At 50.1% G+C, this 18,020-nt stretch overlaps 1 protein-coding gene across 8 annotated transcripts in view; it reads right to left on the bottom strand.

Annotated features, from left to right (window-relative positions):
• The window catches only part of PACSIN2 (protein kinase C and casein kinase substrate in neurons 2), a 130,476-nt gene that overhangs the window by 55,459 nt on the left and 56,997 nt on the right, over nt 1–18,020 (bottom strand). The window lies entirely within an intron of this gene.

Here is an 18,020-nt window from a genome sequence, read left to right as displayed (position 1 = left end):
AGGACTTGCTCTGTCATTGAGTCAACACTTATATTTATAGAATTTCAAAAACATTTGGCCAGACTGTCCCCTATAACGAACCTCACACACACCCAGAACCTAGTTGGGTTTTTTAAAAAATTTTTATTTGAGAGAGAAGGAGAGTACAAGCCGGGGAGAGGGGGTAGGGCAGGAGGCAGAGGGAGAAGCAGACAACCCAGCGAGCAGGGAGCCCGATGTGTGGCTCAATCCCAGGACCCTGGGATCACAATCTGAGCCAAAGGCAGAAGCTTGATGGACTGAGCCACCCAGGCACCCCACCCAGAACCTAGTTTGATACCACATTTATGTGTCAGAGGAAAGCTGGTTAGCCCTGCAAAGTGAAAGGCAGCAAAGACTTTAAGAGACTGGAAACAAACTATCTCTAGGATTCTGTATTACTCTGGCACTTTCTTTTAAATCCTAAACAATCCTCGGGGGCGCCTGGGTGGCTCAGTGGGTTAAAGCCTCTGCCTTTCGCTCAGGTCATGATCCCAGGGTCCTGGGATCGAGCCCCGCATCGGGCTCTCTGCTTGGCAGGGAGCCTGGTTCCTCCTCTCTCTCTCTCTCTCTGCCTGCCTCTCTCCCTACTTGTGATCTCTATCGGTCAAATAAATAAATAAAACCTTTAAAAAAAAATAAATAAATCCTAAACAATCCTCTAAGAAATACACATTCCTCAAAGCAAGGAAATGCAGGAAAGTATCTCCTTGAATAATCCGAAATGCCAGGAAGAGAGGGCATTTGACTGCCAGGACCAGCGCTGTTTCTCCTGACTGCAGATTCTTAAAAACAAGAGCCCTTCCCAGGGTGGAAGCCTCCATCAAGTCTAGAAATAAATGAATAAACACAGTGAGAGGACACACATGCACACTGAAGGAGAACCGAGAACCAGGAGTGTGTTGCATGTCTGGGCCCAAACATCCAATGCCAGCACGTCCCAAGCAAACATGGCAACTTGCCCATCCTGTATCTCCAGCTGTGGGGTCTAAAGGGGAAGTGCTTCCACACAGTTGACATTGGTCCTCTGCTTAGACCACCAGTGGGAGCCTCCTTAGAGCCCCTGACTGCACTCCCCTTCACAGAACCACACCCTCTCTTCTCCCAACGTCTCTGATGGGGAAAAACAACTAACTTTTCCACTTTGGGGCAAAATGCTATTGCAGCTGGAGAAACATTCTTGGAGATCATAAATAAGATATTCTGGTTCTAAGGAATTGTAAATTTGATACTGGAGTGTGTGAAAGGATGAACAAGCAGATCTGAGGAAATATTATGGAGCCATGGTAACAGAAACCACGGAAGAAACTCCAGTTGCATAAAACTGTTTAAAAATAAACCGGATACTAAAATACCAGCAAAAAGCTACAATGACTCACACTGTTCTCCTCAAATCCTATGAGAACAGCCAGTTCTTTGACAGTCTCCCAGTCTTTTTCCCTACTGGAGAAACGCGGGACAAAGAAAGTAAAAAGAAGCTTTGAAAATTTTCTCTAATTTTACCAGCAAGTTGGTATGAATAAGACCTTGTATGTTTTAGAATTTGATGAGAGCACAGAAACGAATATTTGTGACGAGAGAGTCTTCTTGAGCTTTTTAATAAAGCTTTATTTCATAAGATAAATCCAAAGAGCGTAACTGAGGCCCCAGGCTGTGCTGTACTGAGAGCTCAAATACTAGTAAATGCCAAAGAGCACAGGGGCGCCTAGGGGCCTCAGCGGGTTGAGCATCTGCCTTCAGCTCAGGTCATTATCTCAGGGTCCTGGGATGGAGCCCCGCATCAAGCTCTCTGCTCCGGGGGGAGCCTGCTTCCTCCTCTCTCTCTGCCTACCTGTGATCTCTGTCAAATAAATAAATAAATAAGTAATCTTAAAAAGAAAAAACAAAACAAAACAAAGAACTACAGCACAATTTCTGTCATTAACGCACAACCTTTTAAGGCATTTTGTATATGTGACCATCTTTCCCTTTCTGCACGTGGGCCACGCCCCCACCTCCACTGCATGCCCTCTAACCTTCTAATGTGGCCGCTGCACACACAAGGGCCTGCACATGGAATCAGCCCACAGATCTCAGCCCTGGGGGGCCCTGCCCTGGCCCGCCCTACCCGTCTGGCCAGTTCAGCCTTCTGCCGGGCTCTGAACAACCACAGGTGCAGTGCACTGCTGCCCGAGACTGCCTGCCCTTGTCAACTCCTACCCATCCTGCAAGGCCCAGATCGAGTGTTACCTCCTCTGAGGAGGGCCCCCAGCCCCAGCGATGACCCTCTGCCCACCACGGTCCCAGTCCTGTTCCTCTGTTGTGCCATTATTTGGTTATATCCCTATTGCCCCAACCAGGCAGTTAGGTCCTGGGGGTACCCTGGTGCCTGCCACAGTACCTTCAGCTGCTCAGAGATAGTCACTGAAGGAAGAATGGAGCCAGGGAAGGAATTTCTAGGAAACCTCAGTCCTGTGGTATCTGCGTTATTCCTCATTTGCCCAGGACCTGCCCCCTAGCCTGTTCCCCTCCTTCCCCTGCCCTACTCACTATAGTCCTTCTCTTTTTCATGTGAAAATTATTCTCCTGTGCCACTCTTCCCCATGCCCAAGACCTGTTTTGGACATACTACACACTCATCTACAATTCTGTCTGGAGTCAGAGCACCAGAAAAACTTGTTTGCAAAAAGCTTTGCTGCTGGGGCACCTGGGTGGCTCAGTCATTAAGCATCTGCCTTCAGCTCACGTCATGATCCTATGGTCCTGGAATCGAGCCCCACATCGGGCTCCCTGCTTGGTGGGAAGCCTGCTTCTCCCTGTCCCACTCCCCCTGCTTGTGTTCCCTCTCTCACTGTGTCGCTTTCTGTCAAATAAATAAATAAAATCTTTGGGGAAAAAAAAAAAGCAAGTTTTGCTGCCACTTGGTGATAGTTTCTTTTTTTTTTTTTTTTTAAAGATTTTATTTATTTGACAGAGAGAGATCACAAGTAGACAGAGAGGCAGGCAGAGAGAGAGAGAGAGGGAAGCAGGCTCCCTGCTGAGCAGAGAGCCCGATGTGGGACTTGATCCCGGGACCCTGAGATCATGACCTGAGCGGAAGGCAGCGGCTTAACCCACTGAGCCACCCAGGTGCCCCATTGGTGACAGTTTTAATGAAGTAACTGCACTTAGGTAATCTCTTAGAATGTGCTTTGTTTGTTTAGGGCTACTTTTAAAATCTTTTGCAACATAAATTATTCATCAAGCCCCATAATCACTGAGATTTCAACTGAATTTTTTTTTTTAAGATTTTATTTATTTATTTGACACACAGAGATCACAAGTACACAGAGAGGCAGGCAGAGAGAGAGAGAGGGAAGCAGGCTCCCTGCTGAGCAGAGAGCGCGATGCAGGACTCGATCCCAGGACCCTGAGATCATGACCTGAGCTGAAGGCAGCGGCTTAACCCACTGAGCCACCCAGGCACCCCTCAACTGAATTTTTAACCAAAACCCGAGGAGAACCACTCAAACACACACAATAACTTTGAGTAGGGGAAAGTGTTGCCCACAGAGACAAAAGTCAACCAGAGAACATGCTCCCGGCAGGACAGCTGGAACACACTGAGCCAGTGGAAATACAGGTGACCGACCAACAGCAGCATCAAACAGATCTGGAAAGCACGCTCCACACACTCGCCACCGGCGCTAGGGAGGAGATTCCCTGTGCCACCCAGGCGGGGCTCCAGGGATGTCCCTATGAGCACTGGCTAGGAAAGGGACTGACCCAGCCATCTGAGTCTTATTAGCCATGTGCCTTAGCAAATCACATTACTGCTCTGTACCTCGGATACACTCATAAAATGGGGATGACGAGGAGCACCGTGCAGGCTTCTGAATGAGGATTAGCTGAGATGATGCAAGGATGTGCCTATCTCCTCTGTACCAAAAAACAAATGTTGGTGCCCCTTCCTGACTCCGGTGCAAATCCGAAGCTGGAGCAGAATGACCTTGGACTTCGGTTTCCTTGTTCCTAAAGTAGCTGATCTTCAACTACTTAAACTCGGACACGCTAAGGGGAGCCTGGGAGTGTAGGCTCTGGATGGACTGGGGCCCGCACTGGTTCAAAGTCTGCAGGGAAAATGTGCATTCTGCATGTTGTGTCTAAACGAGAAATGAAGAGGACTTTTTTTATTAAATGAAAGCAGCAATCAAAAGAGGGTTTTATTTTTCATTAAATTAGCATTTATCCTTTATACCACCCACCTACCGTTTGCTTTCCATTCTTTCAATACGTGCGGTCGCACTACGCTCGGGGTGCTGGGGAGTCCGACAGGGGATGCAGCAGAAGAAGAGCCCTGGCCTCAGGGCGTCACATTCTAGCGCAAGGGACTGACAAAGAATAAGCCAGCGGGACTGCCGCGTGGAGAAGCGCAGCAAGGGAAAGGGAGGAGGGTGAGGGTGACGGCGGAAAGGAGCCTGAACTCTCAAGCAGAGCGGCCAGAGAAGGTCTCCTTGAACAGGGGACTTCTGAGACAAAGCTGAGGCCCTGAGGGCCTCCAGGGGAAAGGCACGTGGCAAAAGGAAGCTGGAGTCTGAGGGCAGGAAGGCATGCCTAGCCATACAGTCATGGCAGCGCTGCCCGGTGAGAGGGGACAGTGGCCGCCACCAGGCAGACAGCAACAGAAGCGATGACGCAGGAGTTCTGGAAGAATCTTCAGCATAAAACAAAACGACCTCAGTCTTTCAGCTTCGATGCCACCCGTGTCCGTCCCTGACCTCCTGCCCAGGTTCTTGGGCTCAGTGATTCTACGACCATGTGCCCTGCAATTCCCGAGCTCGGCTCTCCCCACCGACCCAGACTTGTCTGAGGCCCACTGTGGGTAAGAAGCAGTGACGCGGACCCCAAGCCCTTCCCACGGACTCCACGCAGCCCCAAGAGGCAGGATAGTCCAGCACTGACAAGGGTCCCACGCTGTCTGGGGCCGCTGTACAGACATGAGGCCGGAGCAGCTTCTCCTCCCTGCTTGAGTGGTCCTGGACCCCCGCTTCCAGAAGGCTCCCCTCTTCTCACCCAGCAGACTTTCCCAGATCACGCCCTCCCCACCCCCTGCCCACACCTGTGCAAAGTAAAGCGAAATGATCTTGCTAAATGCTAGCTTCCAACCGAGAGCACTAAGGACTGACGCCCTCTGACGCCCTCTGACGCGAGCAGGACATGCGCCGTTTCGCAGCACGCGGTCACTTCAGGTGAGCACAGGCAGGGTCTCCTGAAATCCCTCACTCTCCATCTGCACTAGGGGTTTAGTTTCTAAACTGTTTCCTGGGCTCACCAAGAATCGCAAATACTCAGCAGTGCATTCCTAGGGCCTAAGAGTGAAAACCGAGATGGTTCTGACGGATCCAGAGAAAGGTGTTTTTGTTTATTTTATTCTTAAAACTGGCATGAAGAAGAAAGGAAAGCCCAGATGCCAAAAAATGCTTAATAAAGCCTCCACCTTTGGAATATGCAAGGAGGTGTTAAAAGGCTTGACCTTTCCTTTCCCATTATCTTACAGGAAGTGAACTCAAGTCTTAAAATCCGCTGTTCCGTCAGAGAAGGCTTCAGAAGTGGATAAGAAAGTTCTTCCTCTAGGAAGGGCTCCCCGAGTATATACTGTGTGTCAAGGAGAGCAGAGGGTGTACAGACTGAGCAGAGGGTGTACAGACACATGTGGCCCCAAGAGGCCACGTGGCAATTCCCCAGAGTCCTTTAGGCTCCACCATCTCCCCCCACCAGTCTGGCCGAGTTAAAAGTCACCACTCCTACCACGTGCCATCTGTGAGGCTCACAGAGGTCCTTCTACTCCATGAGGAATTCCATGGGGGCAGGGTTTTGCCCCCTTTTCTGTGTATATCCCAAAACAAGTGCTCAAGGAATGAGTGTGGGGGGCCTGGGTGGCACAATGGGCTAATCGGCCGACTCTTGGTTTCAGCTCAGGTCACGATCTCAGGGTCCTGGGATCAAGTCCCACGCTGGGCTCTACACTCAGCAGAGTCTCCTTCAGATGCTCTCTCCCCCTCCCTCTGCTCTTCCTGCTCTCTCTAAAATAAATAGATCTTAAAAAAGAAAAAAAAGAAAGAAATGAGAAAGGATCACAGTTCAGCCCATACCTCCTCTCTCTCCTAGTTTTCCCTTCTTCACCTGTGATCCTTTCTCATTTCTTTTTTTTTTTTTTTTAAGATCTATTTTTTAGAGAGAGCAGTTAGAGGAGACAAACTTTTCAATGTGAGACATTAGTATTTCAAAATACTGTATCTGGAGTCCTCTAGTAACTCTTAAAATGACTATGTTTCACCCCTGGTGTCTTCTACATCCTAAGTCCTCAAAGAAAACAAGCGGATGGCCGCCCCTTCCTGGTCCTTTTCAGCCCCTCTGGCTCTTCCTGTTCTGAGTAAAAAACAATCTCAGGTTATGGAGAACCGGCAGCAAAGGAAGGCAAGACCCGAAGTCACTGGGTCTCAGGCCAGCCGGTCAGCTGTGAGTTCGCCCACATGAGTTAAGGAGGAGCTGGAGCAAAGAGCATTTAGCCGCGTCCCCAAGCTCATTTTTCCTACTCAGTGGAAACGTGTCAGCGGACGGGTCTGCGCCTGGGACTGAATTTTTGCAGTCCTACTTGTGAGGCCTCCCTCCGCTGGCGGGCACCCTGGGAACGCAGAGGCTCACGCTGAACATTTCCCAAAGCTAAATATTGACTCGATGCTCCACAGGTTTAAAAATAAAAAAGTTACTTTAAAAAGGACAAAATGACACATTTGCAAGTCTGATATTAATGTGAGAATACAAACAGCAGTGCAAGAAAACGTACAGGAACAGTCCGAAGACTGGAAAGAGAAATTACTTCAAGCAGGCCTCACCGGACTCTAGCTGCTCCGCTCCCCACCGTCCCATCAGGGCCAACCCGCCGCGGGGCCCGGACACGCTCCCGGGGCGCGGCACTCTGATGAGAAACAGGGCCACGTCTGCTGTCCAGGTTGGAGTGGGACAAGCCTGCACAGGGGACGACGGGGCGAGAGCCCCGATTCCGGAGCTTGCTGTGGCTTCTACCTGCACAGCTTCAGCTTCCCACCTACCAAAAGAGAGACCAGGGGCGCCTGGGTGGCTCAGTGGGTGAAAGCCTCTGCCTTCGGCTCAGGTCATGATCTCAGGGTCCTGGGATCGAGCCCCGCATCAGGCTCCCTGCTCAGAGGGGTGCCTGCTCCCTCCCTCTCTCTCTGCCTGTCTCTCTGCCTACTTGTGATCTCTGTCAAGTAAATAAATAAAATCGTAAAAAGAGAGACCCATTCCCAGCCCTGCCTGGCTCTGGGGAGCCAGGACTGTCATCAACCACGGCACAAACCGTGTCACTGCATCTGGCTGCCGGCCCCTCTACTCACCCCCTCGCTCACTAAGAAACAGGTCTTGAGACCGACTGAGACCACAGTGAGCAAGATAAGCCCCTGGCTTCCTGGAGCTTGCATATTTTCGCGGCCTCTGCAGATGCCCGGCGTCTGATAAACGGGCGAACATGGGAATGCTCCACCAGACAATCTCTAGACTTCTCCAGCAGGACTCTTCCCCCGGGCGCGTGCCCGAGCGCAGCCTGCAGCAGGGGAGCTCCTCCGGGGCGACGAGGCTCCAGGAGGCCAACGTCTGTGATCAGCCCAACACGTGTTACCTATTACACAGTCATCTACGACACAGTCAAACCAGCACCAAACGGAAAGAAGGAGTGCTGGCAGAAAAACTCAAATTCCTTCTTAACGGCTCGGTAATTCAGATAGCAGCTTACTCCAAAAACAGATTTTTATCTTCTATGCAAGAAGGAAGGAAACGCACTGCGGAGTCAATCATCAGACTGTGAGCAGCTCAAGGGCAAGCCGTATCTTCTTCAAGGGCAGAAGCCTGCCCAGCAGAGGGTCCGTATGTGCCTGCGTTTGCTGACCAAATGACACCGGCTCCTGGCGGGGAGAATAAAGGTGCCACACAGGGGGGCCTACGGCTGGGCAGCCACTCGATAGCCACTCCTCCTTGAACAGATGTGGGAAGGGGGGAGGACAGACGAGGAGTCACCAAGCTCAATGGTAGGAAGCGGTGGCACCAGAATGTGAGCCCCACGCTGAGCACAGGGAGATGAGCAGGGCCTGGAGACGGGGCACCTGCCAGGCCCCGGTCTTCTCTCCTCCCTTCCCTTCCTGCCGACAACTCCTGCCTCCGCCTCCTCCTCCCATACTTTCCGTTTAATCTGGAAACCACGACTTAGGAAGCTCAGAAAAATGTTTTGTTTACCCAACTGAGAACAACCCAAACGCATCTCAAGAACATACAAAGGAATGACATTATTTGGCCAGAAGAGGTTGTGGGAGCAGCAATGGTTTTAAGTAGTTGAAATTCTGCTGTTTTCCTATTTTTTTAAATTCACATACAATTCACACAATTCACCCATTTAAAAGGTACACAGTGATTTTCTTTAGTATGTTCGGAGTTGTGCAACCATCACTATAGTCCATTTTAGAACATCTCCTCACCCCAAAAAGAAACTCTGTACCATGTGGCAGTCACCCCATCCCCACACGTCCACCCCCAGGCCACCACTCACCTACTTTCTGTCTCTGTGGATTTGCCTATTCTGGACATTTCCCATCAGCGGAATCCTGCAGCGTGTGATCTCTCGTGACCGGCCTCTTTCACTCAGCACAATGCTTCCGAGGCCACCCATGCCATAGCACCTATCAGACCGTGTTCCTTTTGTCACGAAATACCAGGCCGTCATGTGTTTGGAGCACACCGTGTTTATCCAGGACCAAGCTGATGGGCATTTGGGTCATTTCCACTTTGGGGCTGTTATAAATGCTGCTATGAGCGTTTACGCACAACCAGTTACATGGACATATGTCTTCATTTCTTTCGGGGAGATACCTAGGAGTGGAACTGCAGGGTCATATCGCAACTCCCCAGCTTTCTGAAGAACCGTTTCCAGAGTTATTCTCCCCAGTCAGCCAGACTGTTCAGCAAGGCAGCTGCACCGCCATACACACCCCCAGCAGTGGGTGGGGTTCCGATGTTTCCACATCCTCACCAGCGCTAGTCAGTAGCTGCCCTTTCTGATCACAGCCATCCTAGCAGGGGTGAGGTAATACCCCAGTGTGGTTTCGACTGGCATTTCCCTAATGACTAATGTGTTTTTTGACCATTTGTGTGTCATCTTTAGAGAAGTGTCTATTCGGATCTTTTGCCCAGTTTTTAATCGGGTTATTTGTCTTTTCATTGCTGGAGCAGGGGTGTTTTTTTGTTTTTTTAAGATTTTATTTATTTTCACAAGTGAGTGTGTGTGTGCACACCGGTGGTGGGGGGGGGGATGGCTCAGAGGGAGAAGCAGACTCCCCCGCTGAGCAGGGAGCCTGATGAGGGACTGGAGTCCAGAACCCCTGGGATCATGACCTGCGCCCAAAGCAGACACTGGACCGGCCGAGCCACCCAGGTGCCCTTGTTGCTGAGTTTTAACCGAGTTCTTTTACGTTTGTTCTAGGTACACGTCCTTTACCAGATACAGGATATTTCGACATTTTCTTCTATTCCGTGAGCCATCTTTTTATTCTCTTAATAGCATCCTTTGAAGCATAACAGTTTTTAATTTTGATAAAGCCGAATTTATCTTTCTCCCTTGTGTTCTGGTGTCATATTTCAGAAAATGCTGCCTAATCCAAAGTGAGGAGGGTCTGTGCCTGCTTTTCTCCAAGAGTTTTACAGATTTAGCTCTTCCGCTGAGGTCTCTGGCTCACTTAGAGCTAAATTTTATATTTGGTACAAAGCAGGGGTCCAAATTCATTCTTTTATACCAAGTTGTCCCAGAACTATTTGTTGAAAGACGTTCTTTCCTCCACTGAACTGGCTTCATGACCTCATCCAAAATCAAGTGACCATATACAAGTTGAACTCTGTTCTCTCAATTCTATCCCACTGATCTATATGTCTACTCTATAAGCCACTACCACGCTGTCTTAAATACTATATATTTGTAGAAAATTTTGAAATTAGGAAGTGTGAGTGCTCCAATTCTGTTCTGCTTTTTTCAAAATTATTTTGACTATTCTGTTTTTTTTGTTTTTTTTTTTAGATTTTATTTATTTGACAGAGATCATAAGTAGGCAGAGAGGCAGGCAGAGAGAGACAGGAAGGGAAGCAGGCTCCCCGCTGAGCGGAGAGACCGATGCGGGGCTCGATCCCAGGACTCCGAGATCATGACCTGAGCCGAAGGCAGAGGCTTTAACCCACTGAGCCACCCAGGCGCCCCTATTTTGACTATTCTGGGTACCTTACATTTCCATTAGAATTTTAGAATGAGCGTGTCAATTTCTACCAAACAAAATAAAGGGGGAAGACAGTTGAGGTTTTTGGTAGGAATCACACTGAGTCTGCAGATCAGTTTGGGGAGTGATGCCATCTTATCCACATCAAGTCTTCCAGCCCATGGATGGGGGATAGCATTCCATTTACTTAGGTCACTTTTAATTTCTCTCAACAATGTTTTTCACAGTTTTCAGTAAGTGAGTCTCGTACTCCTTCGGATTACTCACTGCTAGTGTATAGTATTTATATGTTGATCTTAATATCCCGCACCCCTGTAGAACACTATTAGTTCTAATAGTTTAGTGAATTCCTTAGAGTTTTCTATATACAAGGACATGCTATCTGCAAACAGAGATAGTTTTATTTTTTCTTTCCAATTTGTGTGCCTTTCACTTCCTTTTCTTGCTTCACTGCCCTGGGTGAGCCTCCAGGGCAGTGTGAACAGAGGCCCCGAGAGAGGACATCCTTGTCCTTTCGGTCTTTCCTTTCCCAAGCCAGTGGGTTCTCATTCATGCCCTTTATCAGGCCAATGAAGCTCCCCTCTAGTGCTACTTTGTTGAGTGTATTTATCACGAAGAGGTGTCGCACTGCTGGGCTCACATTTCTTCCATGTTGCAGAACAAACAGGTGTCACCAGAGACCAAAGTTAACTTAGATTAAAACCACCTGACATTATATAGTGGGAGGAGGTGAAGTCTCGTTCGGAGGCAAATAAAAATCTATTTTAAGCAACTCAAAGAAATAGTTTATTCTCTGGCTTTAAGAAAATGATAAGCTTGTAGGGGCACCTAGCTGGCTCAGTTAGTAAAACATGCGACCCTTACTGTCAGGATCATGAGTTCAAGCCCCGCAATGGGCACACAGCCTACTTAAAAAAGAAGGAAAGAAAGAAAAGAAAATGATAAACTTGTGATATTAAAGAAACAAAAGACACAGAAAAAGATGGATGTGCCCAAGACTTATGTAATGACTTAAACCTCTGCACAATAAAATGTAATGTGAAAAGCATTGAAAAATGGGTTCAACACAACTGATACAGATCTTATTACTGAGAATATATTAAGGATTCATATGAAGACCAAGGATCCTAATCCACTGCACAACGAAGTTGCCAGAGATGCGCACACAGGAGAAAAGATGGCTGGGGCACAGACAGGAATGTTCACAGAAGTTCCATCTGCTAAGTCAGGCCACACTCCTGGTGAAAAGCCTTGTTCAAAGCACCCGGCCCTCTCTTTCCTGCCTGTCAATCATTGAGAAGATCATCTCGCAGCTACAGGAAAGGTTAGTCTTCTGAGTCGGCCTGGCCCCAATGTGACTGTGTCGAACTGCACCCCCAACACCCCACGTGCGGACAGGGACATCCAGAGAGAGTGTAAGACATGTGTATTATGTTACGCCTGAGATTTGGGGGTCGCTTGTTACTGCTGCATAACTTAGCCAATCCGACACAACAAATTAACGTGTTGGGGGGGAAAAGCACGGCTTCCTTTAAAAATGGAAATAACTTGTAAAAATAAGAAAACTTAGAAGGGTAATGCCAGTTTGGGTGGGGCTATAGCAAAATACAATATACTCTAACATTGCTGATAGGCTTCATGGAAAAATCTGGAAATACAGAACAAGAGAGTTATCGACCTCTGGCCCGGCAGTCCCACCCTGGGGAATATGCCCCAAGCAAATAAACTCAAAGAAAAAAATAGCTTGAACAAAATGTTCATCCCAGTGATATTTATAACAGCGAGGACTAGAGACAAGTCAATGCTCACTAACGGAGAAAACAATGGCGAACGGACACAGCGGACACCACGTAGTCATTTTAAAGGACAAGTAGGTAAATCATTTTATGTTCAAATCTGGGCCAAGTGAAAAGGCTGAGTAAAACAGCACAGAGACATTTATTACACAGAAACTGTAAAGGCAAGAATTACGTGTTTTCATCTTCGTATCCCCACTGCTTAGCATGAAGTAGATGCTCAAATATTTGCCAAGTGACTGAATGTCTCACCCTAACAAATCATCAAGTCGGGTGAGGGGTTGGAGGAGACCACGAGGCGATGGAGCTGAGTGCTCCTTCTTTCTGTGAAACAACTTTGGCATGTGCGTTTTAAGGGGCATGTATTTGTACTGGGGACCGGGGCATCGTATTCCTCCTTCACCCAACAAAACCGGGTTCATGTTTCAAGGGAATGAGTCATGACTTTACACAAAGGAAAACTCACTAAGATTCAAGCTTTGCGATACCGGGAAGGAATCGTCAGTAAGTGTTGTCACTGAAGTTCAAGGCGAGGCTGGCAGACCTGCCGGTGATGTGTAGAGGGGAGACAAGGCTGGGCCCCGGAAGGTTGTTCAAAAGCGCGTGTATCAACGCGCCCAACAGAGCGGCGGACACACAACAAAGCTCTCCTCACTCGGACACCCGGACACTTCCTCACTGTTTGCTCCCCAGCGTTTACTTTCAATTGATTCCCATTTGTAACCACAGAACCTCCTTCGGTAACTATAAAAATCATGCTTCTTCCTTGGGGCTAGGATTCCGAAGAATGGAAAAGGTCAACAGAAATTGAAGGGGCAGTAATACTGAGTTGTCTTTCATCAGACAAAGCCTCCTCATTGCCACACCTCCTCTCTCCTCTGTCCCAGGCTGCCCGGCGCCCCGTCTTCACCCTCTTACCCTCATGGCACCATGGGGACCAGCAGCATCACACCTGCCTGGTGAAAACACCACCCTGCACCCCACACACTGCTCTCCCCAGCTCTCCCCCAAAGGCTCCTGCAGACCTGCTCTCTGACCATCCCTCTTCCCTCTCACAGAACATGGGCAGGTGGGCATTCAGAACCCCCTCCGCTTCTTGCCGCCACTCAGAGGCCTCTGTGCCCACAGGCTGGCCTCGACACACACACCCGTCTGAGGCCCCTCATCCCGCGTCACCCCTCCCCCTCGTGCCGTCACAGGGACTCGCCCCACCCATCCACCCCGCACAGCCAAGCTTCCTAGCAGAGCTGACCACTCGGCTCACCGCCTGCAGCTTCCTCTCCGTCTCTGATGAAGCCGACCACACTAGAAAGCAAGATCGCTTGGTGCCACGCTGCAGATACTTCCCAGGCTCCTAGTGCAAACCCATGGCAGTTTCAGGTCTTCTCGGTGCCCCTGCCCTCTCCTCCCTACCCACCACCACCCCCACGCTCTCCTCTGACAATCACACCCCGGCGTTCACAACACTGTCCCTCCTGCTTTTTCTCCCTCTCTTCTGCCTAGGTCTTGGATGTTGGTGATCCTCGGGATTCTGACCCGGGCCCTACTCTCCAGTAGCACGCTGCACCTCGGCAAGCATCAAATTCTCCTTTCACCTCATGTCCCCTGATCCGCATCTCTGGCCCAAAAGTCCAGACCCACTGCCTTCTGGACACCTCCGCTAGGCTGTCACACAGTCCCTGCAAATCATTTCCTACCTTCCCTAAGCCCACTCCAGTCCTTGGGTTTCCCACATCAGGAAATGGTCCCCACCGTTCACCCAGCAGCACAGACCAGAAACGCCTTTTCTTCCCACACCCAACCTACTGACCCCACCAGGCCAGGCGCAATCAGTTTCCAAGACCTGACAGCAGAGTCCCTCCCGAATGCTGCCTCACCCAGCCCCGCAACAACGGCTCCCTTTGGGAAGGCCACCACCCTCTCCTGCCTGGGCCACTAACAGCGTACAAGTCCGGTCCCTCTTCCTTTCATCCTCCATGATGTTGCCATGGTGGCTGACATGTCTTTCGGAAGATTGGGTTACGCTTCAACTTGGAATCTCCCCAAGACTTCTTAGCCTCACCAGCAGGGCCTTCCAGCTCCAAAGACTGCCCCCTTGAGCCTCCCCATTCCCACCACGTTCCAGCCACACCGTGCTCATTCAGCCACAGCTGACGACCTGCAGTGGGAGCGTAAACGTCTGCACTGAGTGTGTGTACGTAGCGGAGTACTTTAAGTTACATATCTATTACAATCCAGGGAGCGCCAAGTCCATGGCAGTCCAAGGGTGAAGAATGGAGAAAGATAATAAAGTCGTAAGATCTGACAGGGCAGGGGACACCCTGCGCCAGACCTTGGCACATGTCACAGGTCCCTCTTGGCTCCTGACCTGGGGACGGGAGTAACACGCTGTGTGCCTACCACACTCTGGGCCATTCCACACGTGGCCCCTCACACTCACATCAGGTCTGCGGGAGGCTCATTTCACGTGTGGTCAAAGAAAGGGTGAGCCTGCCCTACCGAGTCACCTGCCCCAGGTAGCATCCTAGTCCTGGGGAGGGGGCTCTAGTCATTTGTGGATCTGTCCTACTCCTACCCTCCTCACACTCATTTCTCCCTTCTCCACAGTGTAGGGTTGGGCATAAGGGTCTTGAAGATAAGGGTATCTGCAGTTCCAAAGTTCCAAAGTCCTACCACTCTAAATGTGGAAAAGGGTTATGACCTATGGTCACCACGATCTCAAGAAAGTACCTATTACGCAGGATCAAACACATTCAGCAGACGTGGCTTCCTCCTCACGAAGGTCAGCGTATTCTGGACCAAGTGCCCAGGCAGTCACATTCCAGAGGGACTCACTTTAGGGAACGAGAGAACGAGCTCACGATTTGCCCCCATGTCAACCCCGCAAAGAGCCCAGCTACGCCACAACAAGTAAGACCGCCTGCCCGCAATGGAGGCGGTGTTACTGACACAGAATCTTAGAATGCCCTGACACTAGCGGGAGTGCCCTGACACACGTGAGCACACTTGCACACGTCCATGCAGACACACACCCTCCCGGAAGCCTGCGGCTCCTCTCACGCGGCGCCGGTGTCAGGGCTGGGGAGCTCAGGAGGACACAGCGGCTCCTCACCGCCACCACCTCCCCACTCACTTCAGGGGGTCCCTGCCACCTGGCGGCAGTTCCTGACAAGGGACAGAGGGCCACAGATACAAGAGATGTGTGCGATGAAGCTCCAGGGAGCTGGGCTGTTGGCTGAGGCACCTTCACTGCTCTGTACCCCCGAGATTCTCTGAGAGCGCTGCCCCACTCTCCCCGGGCCAGTCCTTGACGGCCTACATCAAACACTCTCCCGAAAATTCCATCGCTGGATCAGAAGCACTTGCCCAGTGGGATACTTCTTCCTTGAGCTGCAAGTTTTGAAACTCAAGAGAGGTACTTAAACCCTAAAAAAGAAAAGTCACGTAGGCCCAGATCAGCCAGAAAGTGTCTTCGGGCAAAAGCAGAAGGAAAAAATATAGAATGGGTCAGGAGGCTGTCTTTTGTCCAGGCAAGAAAACGGGGGCATTTGCCAAGGACAGACACGACAGGGAAAGAGAGGGAGAGGGAGAGGGACGCTGATCGCCGGGAGCGGACGGTTGCGAGGCGGCCGCGGAGGTCTGCTGGAGCAGGTTCCCAAGATTCAACAAAGGGCATTATTAACAACACGCATGAGTCAGAGTGGCCTCAGGTCAAGCACTTCAACTTCTTTTAACCCGTCCACTTTGAGCAGCCCCTTCTGCAAGGACTTCCTGTCACACAAAGGGCCTCTGTGGGCAGTTCCCCGCTGCCTCTTTTCCTGTGCAGAGTGGCAGCACTCGGTCTCCCCTCCCTCTGGGTCCGACTGAGCACACCACCGCCCTCCGGAGGGGCCGCAGCCCACCTGCAAAGCGAGGACAGCAGGAGGGAAGCACACGGCATACCCGGACGCATCCATCTAGAAGGCTTCGGAAGTCTGCATCTAGGATTCTTCACGATAGATGCACTGGCAGGACCCCGGAATGGCCCAGTCACTGCTGGCAAAATGCTGAAGAGGTCTGTGATTGATACTGTTTCCCTGTGACATGGAATCCAATCTGCCTTCGAGGTTGTGAGGATCAAATGGCCTTTGTCTGAGACCTGGCACAGAGCCAGCATGGGGGCCTTCGATGACAGCGAGCTGCCGGAGTGAGGGGGACTAGGGGCCAGCTGCAAAGACTTCAGACGCGACCACGGAGGCATGTGCCTTCTCACAGGCATGTCGGACACTTAGTCCCCATCCCAGGGCCAAGCACCAGGAGAGAATTCTGCACAAAGCGCAGTGGGACCACACAGGAGGGTGTGGACAGGGTGCACGGGGCTGACGTTTAGTGGGGACTCAGCAGCCAGAGAGGTAGGGAAGGTCATTCCAGGTGGAGGACACTGAGTGGCAAAGAGAAGGGCTACAAACTGCAGCCCAGGGGCACCCAGGCTCTGAGGCCAAGCCCCAAAGCAGCTGTGGCTTTCAAGGAGGGAGAGATAACTGCCAAAAAGTGGTGGGGTGCCGAAGGGCACGCCATCCAGGTCGCCGGCCTGTGTCACTCATTACACAGCAGGAAGGGTGACGTCTGCTCTGTGCCGCTGCTCTCCTCGCAACAAAAAGCAGCTCGGACTGAGGCGAGCACGGGCGGGAAACCACTGATGAGACATCGCGCTCATCAGAGCCGTCAGGAAGTAAACTGCTCAAATACTTCTCAAGCAGTGCTGTGACTAGTGCCTTTGAAGTTCAAAAAAAAAAAAACAAAAGTCATGCAAACCACAAAAGGATTTGATTTTTAAGTACTACGCACTCAACTATGGTGCCACTTTCTCAAGACAGTCTTCCGTTTCATTCAAATTACACGCACACGTCAAAGCCTCCCGCTCGGGAGAAAGCTACGGGGCCAGCGTGGACCTGCTGTGACAACTGACAAAGGAGTTCTGACTTGCAGTGATTTTATTTCTTAAGAAGTTCACATAACATGAAGGTCACCCTAGTAATTTGGAAAAATGCATACGGAACCCACTTATCAAGGAACAATCTAGAACTACTGAGCTACAACCAAACGCAGAATTAGTAACTAAAGTTCCCTCTGAACAGGGAGAAAGAGCAGGTTTGAACTAGCTATGACAGGTGCAAATTTTACCTCCTAAACCTCAGTCTTCTTATGTGTAAAATGGCGACAAACATGGCCAACCTATTTCATGGGACGCTATGAGACACCTAAATGACATTCTGGGGCGTCTGGGTGGCTCAGTCGGTTCAGCATCCGACTCTTGATCTCAGCTCAGGTCTTGACCTCGGGGTCATGAGTTCAAGCCCTGTGCTGGGCTCCAAGCTGGGTGGCAGCCTACTTAAAAATAAAATAAAATAAAATGAAAATAAATGACACATTAGAGGTGAGTGCCTGCATTCACTAGGCACGCAGGAAGCGTTCATCTCTACCTGGCCGTCTCTCGTCCAGCTCCTCCTGTCTCTCTGGCCCACAGGGCAGATGTCACTGGAGTAAGTAGAACTTACATGCAGAAAACTCCAAGAACACAAAACAAAAACCAAGCCTCTTACATACCTTTTTCCCTGATGCTACCTAATAAACATTTCCAGTTACCATATTACAAACAAGAATTTCCATTTATGATAAAATACCGAATTACCATATATAATAAGCATTATCTGAGAAGCGCTAAAGAAAATGCCTTGGTTACTATTTTAACTTCAGTTCATATTACCAAGCACACATACATGCTCACACGCACACAAACACACACACGTGTGCACAGATACTTCACACACATGCACAAATGCACACACCCTATATGCCCAAGCATGCGTCCATGCACCCACACATTCTCTCTCTCACACAGACGCAGAAAGAGCCTCTCATTTTTTTTTTTTTTTTTAAT

Source organism: Meles meles, chromosome 7 (genome assembly GCF_922984935.1).
Source record: "Meles meles chromosome 7, mMelMel3.1 paternal haplotype, whole genome shotgun sequence".
Taxonomy (NCBI): domain Eukaryota; kingdom Metazoa; phylum Chordata; class Mammalia; order Carnivora; family Mustelidae; genus Meles; species Meles meles.
The sequence above is the reverse complement of the archived record's forward strand: the minus strand, read 5'-3'. Positions and strand labels throughout refer to the sequence as shown.